The 18,205-nt window shown below is 44.4% G+C and overlaps 1 protein-coding gene across 1 annotated transcript in view; it reads right to left on the bottom strand.

Moving 5' to 3' along the window:
• The window catches only part of LOC126419195 (serine/arginine-rich splicing factor 1A), an 88,490-nt gene that overhangs the window by 23,533 nt on the left and 46,752 nt on the right, over window positions 1-18,205 (bottom strand). The window lies entirely within an intron of this gene.

Here is an 18,205-nt window from a genome sequence, read left to right as displayed (position 1 = left end):
CTTGTGACGTGCATATATAACCGCTATAGAGTTCACCTAATGGACAGAAAATTTTATCAACTCCTGCATTTCATAGTAGCAGCTCACAAACAATACTTTCTAGAACAGCTACTGGCTTTGTCAGCAGGAAATTCACTTGCATTAGATTTCCTTTCCCAATACATGCCATTTTTAGGGGGACAGTTCCTACATGCAGATGAAACGCTGTGTATTTACCACCACTCCAATTAACAGAAAACTTTCCTTTGTGTAAAGTGTATCATGTTTTAAAAGAAATGTAACTACAGGGGCAGACAGACATTTCGACCACTGTTTCAGAGGCCTCCCTCTGGATCGAACAAAGAACTAGATGTGTTGTGCTGGCATGGTTCCACATAAGAATTTTCAAGAACTGTCTAACACATTTGGTTTATTTCAAGTGAAGGAATTAAGTTTAGTTTCTTCAGGTGAAAGGAAGAGAAGCCTGCTGCTGCATACTGGCCAATTCATAAATGGTAGTCATTAGTGAATGAAATGAAGATTGCTGTTATACTCATACAGGCCACCAGGCACAAAGTTGCAGTTTCCTGAATGATAAAGGCTTCTGTCTCAAATTGTTAGTGTGGTCTGTTGAGCTCTGGCAGCTAGCAGTAAGAATGGTGTGACCCAACAGCCATTTCTGCTATTTGCATTGCCCAGTTGTTTTAATATTTCAGAGGCCCCCTGATCTTATACTTCACCATCCAACTGTTATCAAAAGTACGACGTGATGTCAAGCCCAGTATAACAATCCAGAGAGAAACTCTTAATGTATCAAAGTTCAGCCAAAACCAATTTTTCTGCAGTATTCAATTAATTTGAGATGCAAAATTCTAAATGCAAATTATCAAAATTACATATTTAGCAATGTGAAACTTTAGTAGCAAACCGTTCAAAGATTTTGAGCATGAAACCCATGTCAGTCAAAATAGCAATACTGTAAGTGTGCACTGAAGTGTTGTGAATAAGGAGACTGACAGGGATGTAGGACAGTAACACCAATTGACAATTAACTTTTAAGTGCCGCACGTATCATTCTTCTGGTGAGACTGTTGTAGAGTGGTTAGGTTATACTGTGCAGTGACTACTGTCATAAAATTGGAAGGTGCAGTATGTGCATACCTGGTAAATGAGACTTACATTACATAATTAAGACATGGACTGGCCATAACAAATTCACTTAGTGGGGTTGGTTGTTCATGCAAGCAAAACCCGTGAAACCAAATGTGTTTGTGTTGACCCCCATTTACAGCCAATTTTTCGCCACAATTGCTGGTGCCGAGGAATATAACATGATATATGAGCAGGTGTGTCACATGGGTTGCCCTTCTGGTGAGGAATGTTGTGCTGGGCACAACAGACAAGAATTCGCTAAAAACTTTGAACAATGTGTTGTGGTTGAACAGTGAACTGGATAACAGTTTATAAAGTATTGATATTTTAACAAAGTGATTTTGTGATATGTATGGCATCAGAATTTTGTCAAGGTCTGTGAACATCAACGTTATGGGACTGTGAAATCCTATTAGTTCGAAATATCACATTTGAGGTAGCCGCAATTAAAAAGAGAGGTGCAACAGTCAACCAGCAAGTGGGTATAGCAGTAGTCAATCAGTGCAAAGGTGGGCACAGCTGACAGGGATAAACAACACATCTCGATGAGGGAATTAAGACTTGAAGCATTCTTGTAGATGATTTGCAGCAGCAGCAGCAGCAGCAGCAAAAGAAGAAGAAGAAGAAGACTACTTATTGCATAAGATAAAGTCATTAGTGATCAAAAACTAGCAAACATAAACTCATTCAAAATAGGTTTTGATTTGATTCAGGGAGCAAAAACAACTAGAGTCATACCCATGTCAAAACTGGAGAACACGAAGATAAAGACAAAATAGACTACACAGAAGCGGAGGCGCAGAACTAAAAATTAAATAGCCTTCACCATATTGCTACAATGGATAAAAAGTAAAACGCAGTCGACAGCTTATGCATCTTCACTAAAATGGCTGATAACTCAAGACAACAAATACAAATGAGAACACACGCAGTTAAAAAAAGGACATTCCGTTAGGAAATGGCGGACCATCAAAAGTCGAGCGCAGTGGGCACAAAGTGGTGGGGCAGCACAGTTAACAAATCGCAATGGCTAAAAAGACAGTGCCCAATACGCAACTTAGTTAAAATGATCTCCTTGCGGTGAAAGGACCAAGAGGTCATCACCCAAGTTGCTAAAAGATGCTTAATAGCCCGGAGCTTGTTCCCATGAAGGGAGGACCAGTGGCGATGCCAAAGTGACACCACCTGCTGACAGACGGCAACACAGCAATCATCGGAGGGCTGAGATACAAGGACTGCAGCCTTGGCAGCAGTGTCAGCGGTGTTGTTTCCTGTCAGACCGAAATGGCCAAAAACTCACAAACACCACAGTGGTGCCATCAAGTGCACGCAAGTGACAGCTTTCCTGGACCCATTGCGCTAAGCAATGGACGGTGTACGGCACACAGAGGCTTTGAAGGGGACAGATTATCAGAGCAGATGACACAATTGAAAAGTCTGTCGCCGGATGTACTGACTGGCCTGATATACAGGGCAAAGAGATCTTCTGTAAATACTGAGCAGTATTCTGGAAGCTGATACCGAAAAACGCCGGCGCCAATGACGAAGGCACACCTGACACCATGGTCAGTCTGTGAGCCATCAGCGTACACAAAGATACTATCGCAAAGTTCCATGCAAAGGTCATTAAACTAAAGGCAATAGAGCGAGGCTGGAGTACTGTCTTTAGAAAGAAAATGAAGGCCAAGGCAAACACAGGCCGCCACACGAAGCCAAGGTTGTGATGGGTTTACACCCACTGAAAAGTTGCAGGTTGCATGAAAAGTTAAGCTGCCCGAGACAGAGTCGAAAGCAAATTCCACGAGGTAACAGAAAAGAGGGACGTGCCCCTTACTGGTGATCAAAGGAGTCATCGAAGAAAGGAGGCACAGAATGGGTGGTCACACATGGCAGAGGAGAAAGTCACAGTTGTAGTTCGGCAGCTTCTACATACTCTCTCAACCGGGCTAGTGTAAAAGGCGCCAGTGGCCAAATTGATTCCACAATGGTGGACAGTATTGAGACAGCATAAGAGGGACGGACGTGCAGATGCATAAACGAAACACCCATAGTTTCAAACAGACAAGGGACCAATACTAACAGAGGAGGGTTATTCGATCTGCTCCCCAGGAAGTACCACTGAGGACACATAGGACATTGTGGGACCACGTGCAGTGGGCTGCCAGTTAAGACATGTGAGAGGGCCAAGGAAGGTTCCTGTCAAGCATGAGCCCCAGGAATTTCGTAGTTTCAACGAACAGAAGAGCAATAGGCCCAAGATGTAAAGACAGTGGAAGAAACAGATTGCACCGCCAGAAATTCATACAAACAGTTTTGTCAGTTTGAAAACAAAAGCCACTGTCAATGCTCAATAAGTAAAGAAGAACAAGGCACTGCTGAAGATGCCACTTAATTAGAGAGGACTGCGAAGAACTGCAACTGATGGCAAAATTGCCAACGAAAAGGGAGACTGTGATGCCTGTGAGGTAAATGGGCGTGTTGTGGTGCCCTGTAAATATTTTAAGTTCGGAGTTGGTGTGGCCGCACGGACCGCTCGGCAAGCCGTGGCTCATCAGCAATTGCGTGGTGCCAAACATTAGTCGGAACAAGGGGTATAGCCCCAGTGCATGGTCCAGGCCGACCGCATCACTGGGAATTCCATGTTGACGCTGTGTCGAGGACTGTGCTTTGTGTCGATGAAGGAGATTTGTATGCTGGGAGTGCCACAGATGGCAAAGTTTGTGACATCATAATGGCAGACATTTCACAGTTCACGTAGAAATTAATAATTGTCTAGAGGAATCATGATACCTTAAAAAGAAACATGTACATTACCAATACTTGCATGACAATTCTGATGGTGTAATCAGATTTTCTGGTGTAATCAGATTTTCAACATCTTTATTAGTTTAAAGTTTAGTACCTGACTAATTTATACAAGTAGCACCCAGCGACAAGATTCCAAAATCTAAACGGTTCATCTGATTTTGTCTATCGACGTGTCTTTAGAAAGCTATTAGTGTAAACCTAAATGGGTATGAATTACAGGCATTTAACTTTAATAGTACATGAGTTATTGGACGTCAAAGTGGCCGATTACTATTAATCACGTCAAGCTGTAAGTACTCCACAGTTACACGAAAAAATGGTAGCAGCATGCTTATAAATATATTTATTCATCTATGTCTTTGTTTACATCCGATATACACTATTCGTGAAGAAATTGGTCAAATATTTACTGTGCTTTAGAGAACACAGGGACATTAGGCTACTGGCTTACCTTTTGTTCTATTCCTTTGACATGTGTTTATTTAATTTGTTTATGTATTTAATAATGTGTGTTAGAGTGTGCTTATGGTCCAGCTGTAGGAATATTTATTTGGTTTCAAGTTATTTAAATGTAAATCCAGTAGTTCGTATGTGTTTCAACATGTTTGTGGGTGCAATGGCTTGGAGACATGGTATGAGCGCTCTAGCCAATCACAGCACTCGTTACTACGGCGAGTTGCTACGGTAGGCCACTACTGAAGTCCACGGGGAGACTGTATGGAAGTGGGGGAGGAGCCTCGGGTGAGAGGACATGGAACAGTGCTGGATGGGAAGGCGTGACGGACGGTCGCAGGAAATAGTTGGAGAGAGCTGGTCAGTTTGCACTTGGTCGCAGGAGATAGAAATATTTCGTAGTGCCGACTTGTGCACTTGTGAGATTTCTGTGGCTTGTCCAGTGAAGACATAGTATCCGTTTAGAAGTGAGTATCTCGTGAGCTATGTTGTTCGTAACTAATTACGTTAAGTAGGAATCTATTGTTTCCCTGTTATTCAACTCATATTTTATTTAACTGCTGAACCATTGACACCAATAAGTGTTTTGCAGTAATAAACGGCATTCTTAAAGGTACTTCTGCTATCATACTCATCATTTAAACTCGTTAAAAATAGTACCTGCAGATTTTATTTAATTGCTATCTTTCATTTATACATTTCTATGTTACATTCAAAATTTGTAATTGCCGAGTGATAGGAACCTTCGACCATTCGATTCATGTGTATATTCATATTCTATACTGTAGACTCAGCAGTTTTTTTTTTGAAAGCCCACATGCCCAAAGGGAGGCAGGACATTATAAGGTTAATGACAATAACAACAACATTGACATTCAAGACGGAACCTTGAGGCACTCAGTTTTCCTGGATAAAGGTGCCCGACGCCCCATATACAGAGTGTATGGAGGATACCAGTCCTCCAGCAGGTGTTGTCAGCTTTCTGCAAATGGAAAAACATGGCCACAGTCAGGGATTTCCGCAGAAAAAAATTGATGGCATGGGTGGACAAAGTGACGAGATGGTCAACGCTCGAGCCACTATACCAGCCGGTCATGAATCATACATTCCATCACCTTGAAAACACAGCTGGTGAGAGAAATGCTTCTCTGTTCGTTTTCAATGGAAGACCAGGTGATAGTGGGAGCAGCTCAAAATCTGCGCAAAATGGTGGCCCAAGGTGTTGGAGATAACAATAGGGTCGACGATGACATTGTCTGCTATTGTCAGGTCGGACATTGGGGAATGGATCTTGGTCCCAGAGAACCGCCGGAGGTTGGCCCACATGACGGAAAAGGGAGTGGAACTGTTAAAAGAACTAGTAAATGAAATGCAGCCAGCTTTTTTGCTATCCAGTAGAATGCAACAAAACTGTGCACGCAACTGTTTATGACGGTTTGCCATTGTAGGATGATGGTTAAAAATGGCGAGACCACATCTCCGCACGCAAATTACATCACAGCTTGCCTCAGTTCACCAAGGGACCGGGACATGACATGGTAAAGAGGAAGTGCGAGGAATGCAACATTCTGCAATTGTAAGGACAACATTTTTAAGGTGTTCTACCTTGTCATCAAAGCTGGCGAAACGTTTGTCGAAAAGTCGCCAGATAGGAGTAAAGCCTCCAGTCGGCCTTAGAAAGCTGCCATTTGGGTGCGCACGTAGGTGGTGTAGGAGTCAGAAAACGGATAGCACGCAGGAAATGGTCACTCAAGTTTGTGCCAGAGAGAATGGACCACTCAAAACAACAGACAAGCTGGGCAGTACAGAATGATAGGTCCAAATGGGAAAAGTGTGTGTGGAGTACGAAAGGGGACGTGGGTGCTCCTGTATTAAGGCAGAAGAAGTCGAGTTGATTGAGATGGTCAGCCAACAGGGCACCTCTGGACAGGGTCTGGGAGAAACCCCAATGGGATGGTGCACATTACTGTCACTGAGCAGCAGAAAGGAGTGAGATAGCTGCCCAATAAGATGGAGAAAGTCTGCTATGGTGAAGTCAAATGACAGATGGATGTAAATGGTACAAAGGGAGAAGGTCAAGTGAGGAAGGAAAAGGCAAACTGCAGCAGCTTGAAGGCAGCTAGTCATGGAGATGGGCTGACTATGAACACCATCCCATATGAACAGCATGGCTCCCTATTAAATGGAATACCATCCTCAGGAATGAAGGTCAAAATAGACCAGGAAGAAATGCAAGAACTCAAAGTGGTCACGAGGACGCAATTTTCTTTCATGAACGCAGAGAAAATATGGACACCAATTCTAAGAGCAGCCATAAACCCTCTTTGTTAGATCGAAGACCGTGGACATTCTTCTCAGCAGCTGCCGAGTGCCAGCCTTCGAAGATCACTGCTACAGGGCACAGAGGCAGGAGGATCCTGCTCCATGAGGTCTACAGAAGCATCAGCATTTTCCTTTTGTCGGCATGCGGAGTCCAGGACCGGAAAATGGTTGGTAGTACACACCAGCGACATGGAGGTCGGTAGGGTGAGAGTATCACACAGCGACAACATTGAAGAGGATCTCTTGAGTCAGCAAAGGGGAAGACCATTTCCCTTTATTTGACTTCTTGGAGCCTTTCCAGTTGGCAGAGGAATATTCAGATGTTTGTTGTCTAGAGGGACACCGGAAGTCTTCACAGGATTGTTCCTTCTGTCCTTTCCAGTCTGCCAGTTCTGTAGGTGGTGACTTTGTCCCATAAGGCAGAAGTTTGGTTGCTGTTGCACCGCTGGAGGAGGAGACGCGGACTCTATTATGATGCTGGGCGATTTCACAACCGCGGTGCTAAATTTGAGGTTACATGGCTGCGAGGCCATGTCCTTCATGGAACAAGATGTAGCGAGAACAGAACTGTAAGAGTCAGATGGTAGAATGCAGGGTTACCAGCTAGCCAACAACTTGCAAACAACCGGATAAGTCACTTTGACCTTCATTCGATCTCCTGCACAGTCCACTCATCAAGATACACGGGACAATTGCAAGAGGAAGTGGTTTGGTCACCACTGCAATTGATGCTGTGGGGGAGAGGTGGTGGATGATCGCCCTCATGAGCATCCCTACCACAGGTTACACATTTGGCCAGGTGTCGACAGAACTCTCTAGTGTGGTTGTAACGATGACACTAGTACCAGCGCATCGGGTTTGGAATATGCAGTCTGACTGTGATAACTTCATAACCTGCTTTTATCTCTGATGGAAGAACCACTCTATCAAAGGTGAGAAAGAGAATGCGGACACTAAAAGATACATCTACTTTTTCATCACTCGATGGATGGTAATGACACCCTGATCAGAGAGGTACATTTGGATTTCTGTCTCAGTCAGACCATCGAGCAGCCTAGTGTAAATAACACCATGGGAAGAATTCAAAGTTCTATGGGCATCAACACAAAGAGGGTAGCTGTGGAGAAGCGAGGCAACAAGCAGTGTTTGTTCTTGAGAATCTGAAGTAGTTTCCAAAAGCCAAGTGCCATTCTGTGAAGAAGAGCAGGATTTCACAGTGCCAGCAATTGCATCAAACCCTTTCTGAATAATAAACGGATTTACGGTGGTGAAGGACTGACCATCTTCAATACGTGAGACCACGAGAAACCGTGGTGCAGCCGGAAGGGTCTTTGAATCGTTAGCCTCATTACATTTACATTTAATAGACATTGATTGTGAAGATGATTTACTCATTGCGAGAAAATCCCACGATTGCCAGCATCTCCAATGGTGCGCTCCTCCCAACTGGGGGCCTCCTTCACAAGGGGGCGCACCCACCTTAGGTGACTGTTCACACCTCAGGTCACACCTCCTGAACTCATGACAGAGGGACCAATCAGCAGTGTGGCAAGGTAGCAGCTCAGACAATCACCCCTCCCTTGGCCTGCCTGTACCAGGGGGTATGTGCGAACCCTACCTGTCGACCCGCGGCTGGAAATTACACGTTACCCGGTCACTTGTTACTTGTCTCACACGCATAGACTGGCTTTCAGGAGCACACAGGGAGGAAGAGGAACCTCAAGCTCCAAAGCGGAGGAACGATAGGAGAAGGTGAATGAAGAAAGAAAAAAGGAATAGAAAACATTGGAGAGTACTCTGATAGGGACTACCAAAAATGCAGGATACATTTCCAAAAACATCCCAGACAAATTCCCCAAGGGACAGAAAAAAGAACAGCAAGAGGATTGACAGGCTGCAGGGAAAAGATGCTGCAAAGGCTGGCACCCCGTGGTAGCCAAGCACGAACCTGACAAAGAGCAGTGCGCCCCCTGGAGGTGATTCAAAATGTGTGATAACGAATCAAAACACGGTATATTGGAAGAAAATGGGCAAGTGGGAGACAATATTGCCAAAGACCAGGCTGGAGAATTTTGTGTTTTAAAATGAACAGGAAGACTTATTTGAAACTGAATTTGCAGATGATAGTGTTTATAGGTCAGATATAAACATGACTTTGCATGCCAGGGATGGTAGCCAAATTTTTACACTATATAGTAATGGGGCTGAAAAAGATGAAGGCAGTTTTGGAGTGAGTAAGAGACAGTTAAGGCTGAGGAGGCATATGCCGTGAAAGTCAAGAAATACAATGGATTATGGTAGATTGGGACGTTAATGCACTTTCGTGCAGCTTATGAGAGCACAAGCAGTATGAAAAATTACACATTACAAAATAATATGGATAATATAAAAATACATACAAAAGACGATATTAGCAATTTAAAGGATGAAATCAAAGTAGAGATGAAAAAGGAAATCCGTGCAGTCAACTCAAGTCTCTCATGATAGAGAAAAAATTTGAAGCTGTAGCAAAAGATTGTGATGAAAAAATTAGTAGAGTAGTTCATGATACCGAGGAAAAATTGAAAATAATTAGTAGTAATTGTGCAGTGGAGAGGAAGAAACTTTGTTACGACTATGGTAAGAGCGTAGAGACTGCTGAGAGGCAATGTAAAATATTTGTTCAGTCAGCTAGGAAATTTTTTGCTGACAATGGCATTAAACTTTAAAATTGTTCAGATTATGAATGAAAGAGTATACATTAGAAACAGAGGTAGAAACGTCAAGTTTGCCGCAGTTTTTGAGGTGGCAATCACTGTGGTAAACCCAAGTAACATGATTGCTGTTCAGAGTGAGGAAGAGGAGATGGGTGCCAAAACACTTCAGTGAGTGATAAGTTTTTAAGAGCACGTAAGTCTATTGCTTTATGATCGAATAGCGGAGACAGGGATTAGCTGGTTAACCAAGTATTTGAAGACAGTGAAAGTGACAGCAGTTCTGATAGTATTGTCAGTAGTGATCGAGAAAGCAGTGGTATTTGAATTTATTTTTGATGATGATATTAATGTGTTAAGTAAAGAGAGAATAAATGAGCAGAGTGTTAATGAAAAGTTAGGGCTTAATGGAAGTGGTAGATAGGAGGAAGAGGAGGATCATGCTATCTGTCATTTACCAGTGACGGAAAATTACTTTGGCAGACAGGATGAAGTTTTTCTTGGGAGAGGATTGATGAGGATTTGTTGTATGAAGAAGATAACATAGCAAGTACAAAGGAGTTGTGGCACCCTCTAACAGCAGCAAATGTACAAGCTACACCCCAGTCTTTACTGGACATTGGTATTGATTTAAATGGTATTTCACAAGCATTTTTTGATTTTTCAAAAGCATATAAAAGATTTAGTATTGCTGCATGTCTCAGGAATAAGGATCATAGGTGCTACCAGTAAGCTGCCAAGAGTGTTACACAAGAAGTACTGTTTACTGCTGAAATAGCAGCAAAGCAGTTTGAAATATTTCAGATTGTGAGTGACAGACTTTGAAAAAACGATGGAGAGTGCTTCGAATCAAGAATACGACATGGAAAGTAGAGGATTAAATGCCTTGTATTGAATTCCTTATGTGGTGACAATGTTTCCGTGAGCTAACTGTCTCATCATTCCTGTTTCCTGAGACACTCAATCTCTTCTACTATCCTGTCTGTAGCTTCTCAGTGGAACAGTCATGTTCTTCGACTTTTGTGTGATCCTTTGTACAGTAACACATTTCAGTAAAGTTCTTTCAGTGTCATTAATTTATGTTGAATTAGTGATTTTAAGTAATGGAGTTCTGTAAGAGGAAGACAGCAAAGATAATATACAAGGCATCTACAGTAATTGGTAAAATTGATGGGATGCTGTATTTATTTTCGTTTTAAAACTGATCATGAGAATTATTTTGTTCAATCACTAGGAAATTTCTGTCAGCCAAAAAGTAAGGTGAATGGAATATGAAGGGTGTTAGGATATGTGAAAACTGTGCAAATACTTACAAGTCATATTTAAGATGTAAAGTAATGAACTCGTGTGGATTCATTAATAATTGATGCAGAAGCTGAAGTAACAGAGAAAACATGGTTTGGTATTATTTGAGGTAACATAAAAAAAGTTTGGTCTCAAGGCAATTAGTATTGGAGATAACTGTGTGAAAATGTCATAATATAGCCTTTCTAGCATTTAATACAATGGAATAAACCTAAGATACAATTGCCTACAGTAATGTCTGCAATGAAAAAGTAACATTTGAGTTTAGTGCCCTTCCCGCCAAAATTTCAACTAATATTATCAAATACAGTGAAATACACTAGGACCTTGTCTAGTTCGATGGTACGGGTCTCCCGCATCGTTCCCCTACGCTCTGTCACGGAGTATGGGACATCATCACCATCACCATCACCATCACCACCATCACCATCACCATCATAGTGAAGTAATGATTTTTTTTCAAATTGGTGTTTTGTCTGTTACGCAGTGACAGTAAAGTCTGCATACAATATTAATTTCGTTAACTGTGCAGTGTTGTTCTGTAGATTCAGTATTTTTCATTTGAGAAGCAAAGCAGGTCTTTATTTCTTAGTTAACGGAGTAATGAAATACAATTATACTTCGATGAAATAATGAAATAAAGAGAAGTAATGAGAACTGTGTTAGGGTATTAATGGTTAGGAAGCCTGCTTCTGGAGTAGTGTTAATTTTTGAGAATGCACTCCTCTAGATAACAAGGTAAGAATTGGAATTAAATGATGCAACTATCAGACATGAATGGGTAATGTAAAATTAACTATATACATGTACGTGTGGTTTGGTTGTAGTGAAAATCTTTTTGAGCTAGCAGCGAAGGAGAGAAGTAAAAAGACTGGGGTGCGTTGGTGCAATGAGAGGCTGTGTAGTGCTGGAATGGGAACAGGGAAGGGACTGGATTGGTGTGGAAAGCGACTTAACGATGGTTGAGGCCAGGAGCATTATGGGAACGTAGAACATGTTGCAGGGAAAGTTCCCACCTGCGCAATTCAGAGAAATTGGTGTTGGTGGAAAGGACGCGTATGGCACAGGCTGTGAAGCAGTTATTGAAATGAATGATGTCATGACCTTGTACAAAAACAAATCTCCCATGCCTTATCATTCCAGTCTCCCACTACATCCTAAAGTCCCACCATCCAGCCACATAGGAGAATTCCCCTCATAACTCAGTACCTTCCAGGACTGGAGCAACTGAATTACTTTCTCCGCCAGGGTTTTGACTACTTCTCGTTGTGCCCTGAAACAAGGAATGTCCTGGCCACTATCCTTCCCACCCCTCCCACAGTGGTATTCCGCCGTCCAGCAAACCTATACAATCCCTGCTCCCAACCTCTTACCTCTTGACTCATACCCCTGTAATAGACCTAGATGCAAGACCTGTCCCATACATTCTCCCACGACCACCTACTCCAGTCCAGTCACAAACATCACTATCCCAGCAAAAGTACGGCTACTTGTGAAACCAGTCATGTGGTCTACAAGCTAAGCTGCAACCATTGTGCCCGCATCTCGTGGTCGTGCGGTAGCGTTCTCGCTTCCCACACTCGGGTTCCCGGGTTCGATTCCCGGCGGGGTCAGGGATTTTCTCCGCCTCGTGATGGCTGGGTGTTGTGTGCTGTCCTTAGGTTAGTTAGGTTTAAGTAGTTCTAAGTTCTAGGGGACTTATGACCACAGCAGTTGAGTCCCATAGTGCTCAGAGCCATTTGAACCATTTGCAACCATTGTGCTGCCTTCTATGTGGGCATGACAACCAACAAGCTGTCTGTCCACACGAATGGTCACCGACAAACTGTGGCCAAGGAACAAGTGGACCACCCTGTTGCTGAGCACACTGCCAAACATGGGTCACGTGGAGATTACCCACTTCCCCATCAGCCCCAGATCAACGATATTTCTGAACTGGAGCAATACTAGATAGTGGCACTGCCACTCGCCTCTCATTTTCGTGGATACACCGAGAAGATAATATGTAATCTTTCTTACCTATTATTCCTGTTCGTCATTTATTTCCACTCTGGTAGTCTGAATCTATGGATTTCGCTAGTAATTATAACAACACTCATCATTCACAAACCCAATCAACCACATAATGAGACAGCAGTTGGCATTCATCCATTCAGCTTTACTCCATTCAGCGCGTATAGCCCCTTTCGTAAGCAGGGAAGTTTGTTTCTTGATGTGATGAGGATTCCCTTGACAGAGACATCACGTACACTATGCACACATTCACAAATCAACTAATGATTAATTCAGAAATCAATTTAGAATGTGTTCAAAAATGGACAGGGATGCTTTTCAAAGTCATATGAATAATCGATACACCAATGTGCTAGGCGCTTTGTGAAACAAGGTTTTTTTTCCCCCACAAGAAAATGAATCCCCCCCCCCCCAAGATCCGGGCCTACTGCACATGTATGTTTCTGGAAGCTTGGGCACGCCGGTAAAGTTTTTCCCGGTAGCATCTAGCTGCTTGCTGTGAATGCTTACATAGCCAACAGCCAGATTTCTGTAGCCAGAAGCGGGAGAAGATACTACTCAACCGCACATGAGCATGATCCCGCTCTTAACTGCTAAAACGAATCTAATGTAAACAGTTGTGACGTCACGCTCATCGGAGGCAATTTGTTGTTACGAAGCATTGCATGGTCTTCCTAAAGCCTTTGACACATTTTGCTGTTGGCAGATCCTTGTATGAGCACTGTGTTTTGTTGCTGTATATGGAGCATTTCCTTTGCAATTTAAGTTCTCTTTTCATTTTTCTCTCGTTCGTGTTTTATTGCTGCAGTATTATTCTGCAGCAGCAGTATACAGAAATATTCTTTGTTAGAATATCGGCTCTTACAAGTCAAAATTACAAAAATTTTACTGAAAACAAAAACGAGGAAAAATTCCCAGAATTCTAAAAAATTCTCAGGTTTTTCCCAGTTTTCTCCCAAATGAAAAAATTCTCGGGTTTTTCCAAGATCTCTCGGTTGTCCTGGGTCGTATACACCCGGTATACATCAGTTTCAATTGACACAAGAGAAGGCAGTTAAAAACAGGGATGTACAGAAAGGGCTAAGAAAGACGCCACACAGAAACGGAGCTCCAAAAACTAAATATTAAATGGCCTTCGCCATATTACTTTGGCAGATAAAAAGTAAAATGCGGTCGACAGCTCGCACGTCATTTGCTAAAACAGCCAATAACTCAGATGGCCAATCCAACATAAACGGTTAAATAATGGGCATTCCATCAGGAAGTGCCAGACAGTTAAAACGTGGGCACAATGTGTACGAAGTGGTGGGGTAGTGCCACTTATCAAATGGCAATGGCTAAGAAGACAGTGCAGAATACACAGCCTAGTAAAAATGACTTCCTCCCGGCAGGGAGGGCCAAGAGCACGTCGTCAAAGCCGATAGGAGAGACTTAATAAGCTGCAGCTTATTCCCATCAAGGGAGGACCATTGGTGATGGCAAAAGGACACCACCTCCTGACAGACGGCAACACAAGACATCATCGGAGGGAATATAGGCTGAGGTACAAGGACTGCAGCCTTGGCAGCAGTGTCAGGAGTCTCATTTCCTGGCAGACCGACATGACCAAGACTGAGCAAATGACAGTTTTCCTGGCCCGCTGCACTAAGGGATGGGCGGTGTACAGAACTCAGACTTTGAGGAGTGCTGAGTGAGTCTGAGCAGACACACAATTGGAAAGTCTGTGTTGCTGGATGTGCTCCGTGGCCTGATACAGGGCGAAAAGCTTGGCTGTGAATAATGAGCAGTGTGCCGGAAGCCGATATCGAAAGACACAGGTGCCAATGACGAAGGCACACCACCCACCCCCGTCAGTCCGAGAGCCATCCGTGTACACAAAAGTACATCTACATCTACATCGATACTCTGCAAGCCACCCAACGGTGTGTGGCGGAGGGCACTTTACGTGCCACTGTCATTACCTCCCTTTCCTGTTCCAGTCGCGTATGGTTCGTGGGAAGAACGACTGCCGGAAAGCCTCCGTGCGCGCTCGAATCTCTCTAATTTTACATTCGTGATCTCCTCGGGAGGTATAAGTAGGGGGAAGCAATATATTCGATACCTCATCCAGAAACGCACCCTCTCGAAACCTGGCGAGCAAGCTACACCGCGATGCAGAGCGCCTCTCTTGTAGAGTCTGCCACTTGAGTTTATTAAACATCTCCGTAACGCTATCACGGAGAGTTCCATGTAAAGGTCATGAAGCTGAAGGCGATAGGGAGAGGTTGCGATAGTGTCCTTACGAAGCAAATGAAGGCCGAGGTTAACTAGGGCCACTTCGCGAAGCCAAGATGGTGAAGGGTTCACACCCACCCGGAAAGTTGCAGGTAGTGTGAAGTTAAGCCACCATAGGAAGTGCTGAAAGTGGACTCAAGGAGGTAACACACAAGAGGAATGAGCCCCATACTGACGAAAGAAATCATCGAAGGAGGAGGCATAGGATGGGTGGCCACGTGTGGATGCATACCTGCTGAGGAGAAAGTCACAGCAGTAGGACAGTGGTAGTTCTGCAGCTTCAGCATACAGACTCCCAACCGGGCTAGCATAAAAGGTGCCAGTGGCCAATTGGATGCCATGATGGTGGATAGTGTTGAGACGGCGTAAGAGGGATGGACGTGCAGATGCATAAACAAAGTGCCCGTAGTCGTGTTTTGAACGGACTAGAGACTGGTACAAATGGAGGAGGGTGGTTTGATCGGCACCCCAGGAAGTATTGTTGAGGACACACAGGACATTCAGGAATAGTGTACAGCAGGCTGCCAGGTAAGACACATGGGAGGACCAAGAGAGTTTCCCATCGAGCATGAGCCGTAGCAATTTCATAGTTTCAATGAACAGAAGACCAACAGGCCAACATGTAAAGACAGTCAGAGAAACCAACTGTGCCGCCAGAAATTCATACAGAGGGTTTTGTCAGTGGAAAAGTGAAAGCCACTGTTGATGCTCCAGGAGTAAAGACAACCAAGACATCACTGAAGACTCCGTTCAGTGAAACAGATTCGTAGAGAACTGCAATAGATGGCAAAATTGCCAACAAAAAGGGAGCCAGAGATACCCAGTAGCAGACAAGCCATTATAGGGTTAATGGATATAGCAAAGAGGATGATGATCAGGGCAGAACCATGGGGCACACAGTCAGCCTTAGTAAGCTGCCCTTTGGGTGTGCACACAGGTGGGGTAGGAGTCAGCAAATGATCAGCGTGCGAGAACAGGTCGCTCTAGCGTCAGAAAGAACGGACCACTCAAGTTGATTGGCAAGGTGGACAGTGCAGGAGGATAGGTCCAAATGGGAATAGGTGTGCGAGGAGTCGGAAAGGCAAGTGGGTGTTCCAGTGTAAAGGCAGAAGGGGTTAAGGTGGGTACGACGATCAGCCAAGAGGGCACCTCTCCGACAGGTCCTCGGAGAACCCTAAAGGCGATGATGCGCATTAAAGTCACCCTGTAACAAAAATGGAGGAGGTAGCTGCCCAATAAGCTGAAGGAAGTCTGACCTGGTGACATCGAATGATGGAGGGACATGAATGGTACAGAGGGAAAATGTCAGGTGGGGAAGGAAAAGGCGAACTGCAACAGCTTGAAGATGAGTAGTCAGGGAGATGGATTGACTATGGACGTCATCCCGTATGAGCAGCATGAAGCCTCATGAGATGGGATGTCAACCTCAGGGGGAAGGTCAAAACGAACCAGGAAGAAATGTGAAAGCTCTACACGGTCGTGAGGGCGCAATGTCATTTCCTGAAGGCAGAACACTGCTATGCTAAAAGGAGCTAAAAGCTGCTGAGTGACAGCCTGTAAAGAGTCGCTATTAGAGGGCACAGAAGCAGGAGGATCCTTCTCCATGGGGTCCACAGGAACATCGGCCTGCTCGTGCAGTTGATCTGTGGAGACCAATGCTGAAAAACGGCTGGCGGGGCGCACCAGCGACACGGATGTTGGTTTGTGGGGCACTCTGTCATCAGCGGCCAATGACAAGAGGCCGGCCAGGCTAAGGTATCACATGGCGACACTGTCAAAGAGGATCTTCAAGTCGGTGTTGGAGAAGACAGTCTGCCTTTGCTGGACTTCTTCGAGCCTTTCTAGATAGAGAAAGGCTCAGGTGTTGGTTGGCTGAAGGGAAATACGAAGTCTTCACGGGAGTATAAAGTCCTTTCCAGCCTACCTGTTGTAAAGCTGGTGGCTTCACCCCTTGAAGCGAGAGTTTGATGGCTTGTTGCACAGGTGGATGGTAGAATGACAATGTTACCTTGACACTGGGCAATTTAAAAACCTCAGAGCTGAATTGGAGGTCACACGTCTGTGCGGCCATGTCCATCACGGAGCAAGGAGTGACAAAAACAACTTGCGAGCGACTGGCTAAGGCACTTTTCCCTTTACCCAGATCTCTTGAACAGCCAGTTCATCATGATACACGAGACAATCCCAAGAGGAGGTGGCATGGCCACCATTGCAGTTGATACAATGGGAAGAAGGAGGCGGGCAATCACTCTTGTGCACACCCCTACCACAGGTTACACATTTGGCTGGGTGTTGACAAGACATTCTAGTGTGGTTGAAACGATGACACTGGCAGCAGTACATCAGGTTCGGAATGTACAGTCGGACTGTGATAATTTCATAGCCTGCTTTGATCTTTGACAGAAGCACCACTCTATCAAAGGTAAGAAAAAGAGTGCGGGTGGGCACTAAGGAGAAATCTACCTTTTTCATTACCCGATGGACATTAATGACACCCTGATCAGAGGTAAGACTTGATTTAGGCCTCAGTTCGACTGTCAAGTAGCGAATGCTATGGGAAAAATCAAAATTCTAAGGGCCTTGACATGAACAGGGTGGCTGTGGAGAAGCGAGGGGGCAAGCAGTAGTTGTTCTTGAGAATCGGATGTAGTTTTCAAAAGCAAAGTGCCATTCCGTAAACGAGAGCAGGATTTCACAGCACTGGCAGTGGGAAGGGTCTTTGAATCATTCGCCTCATTACGTTTATGTTTCATAGATACTGACACTGAAGATGATTGACTCGTTGCAAGAAAATTCCCTATTGCCAGCGTCTCCGATGGCGCGCTCCTTCGAACTGGGGGCCAACTTCACAAGGGGGCGCACCCGCCGTAAGTGACCGTTCACACCTTCTGAACACCTGACAGAAGAACCAATCAGGAATTTGGGAAGGTTGTAGCTCAGGCAATCACCCCTCCCTGAGCCTGGCCTGTGTCAGAGGGTATGTCGACCCGGGGCTGGGAACTGTGCGTTACCCTGTCACCTGTTGCACGTCAGACATAAAGAAAGAAGAAAGAGGAACGTCGAACGCCAAAGCAGAGGAATGAGAGGAGAAGGTAAAAGGGAGGGAAAAACAATGGTAAGAGACGGTTGACCAGCAGAAAGCTTTGTGACTGTCCTTTTGTTGTGCCTATCTGCGAATCAGCATCTCCGCTATACAGTAGGTACCA

The sequence above is a fragment of the Schistocerca serialis genome, chromosome 9 (assembly GCF_023864345.2).
Source record: "Schistocerca serialis cubense isolate TAMUIC-IGC-003099 chromosome 9, iqSchSeri2.2, whole genome shotgun sequence".
NCBI lineage: Eukaryota > Metazoa > Arthropoda > Insecta > Orthoptera > Acrididae > Schistocerca > Schistocerca serialis.
This window is presented reverse-complemented; position numbering and strand designations above follow the sequence as displayed.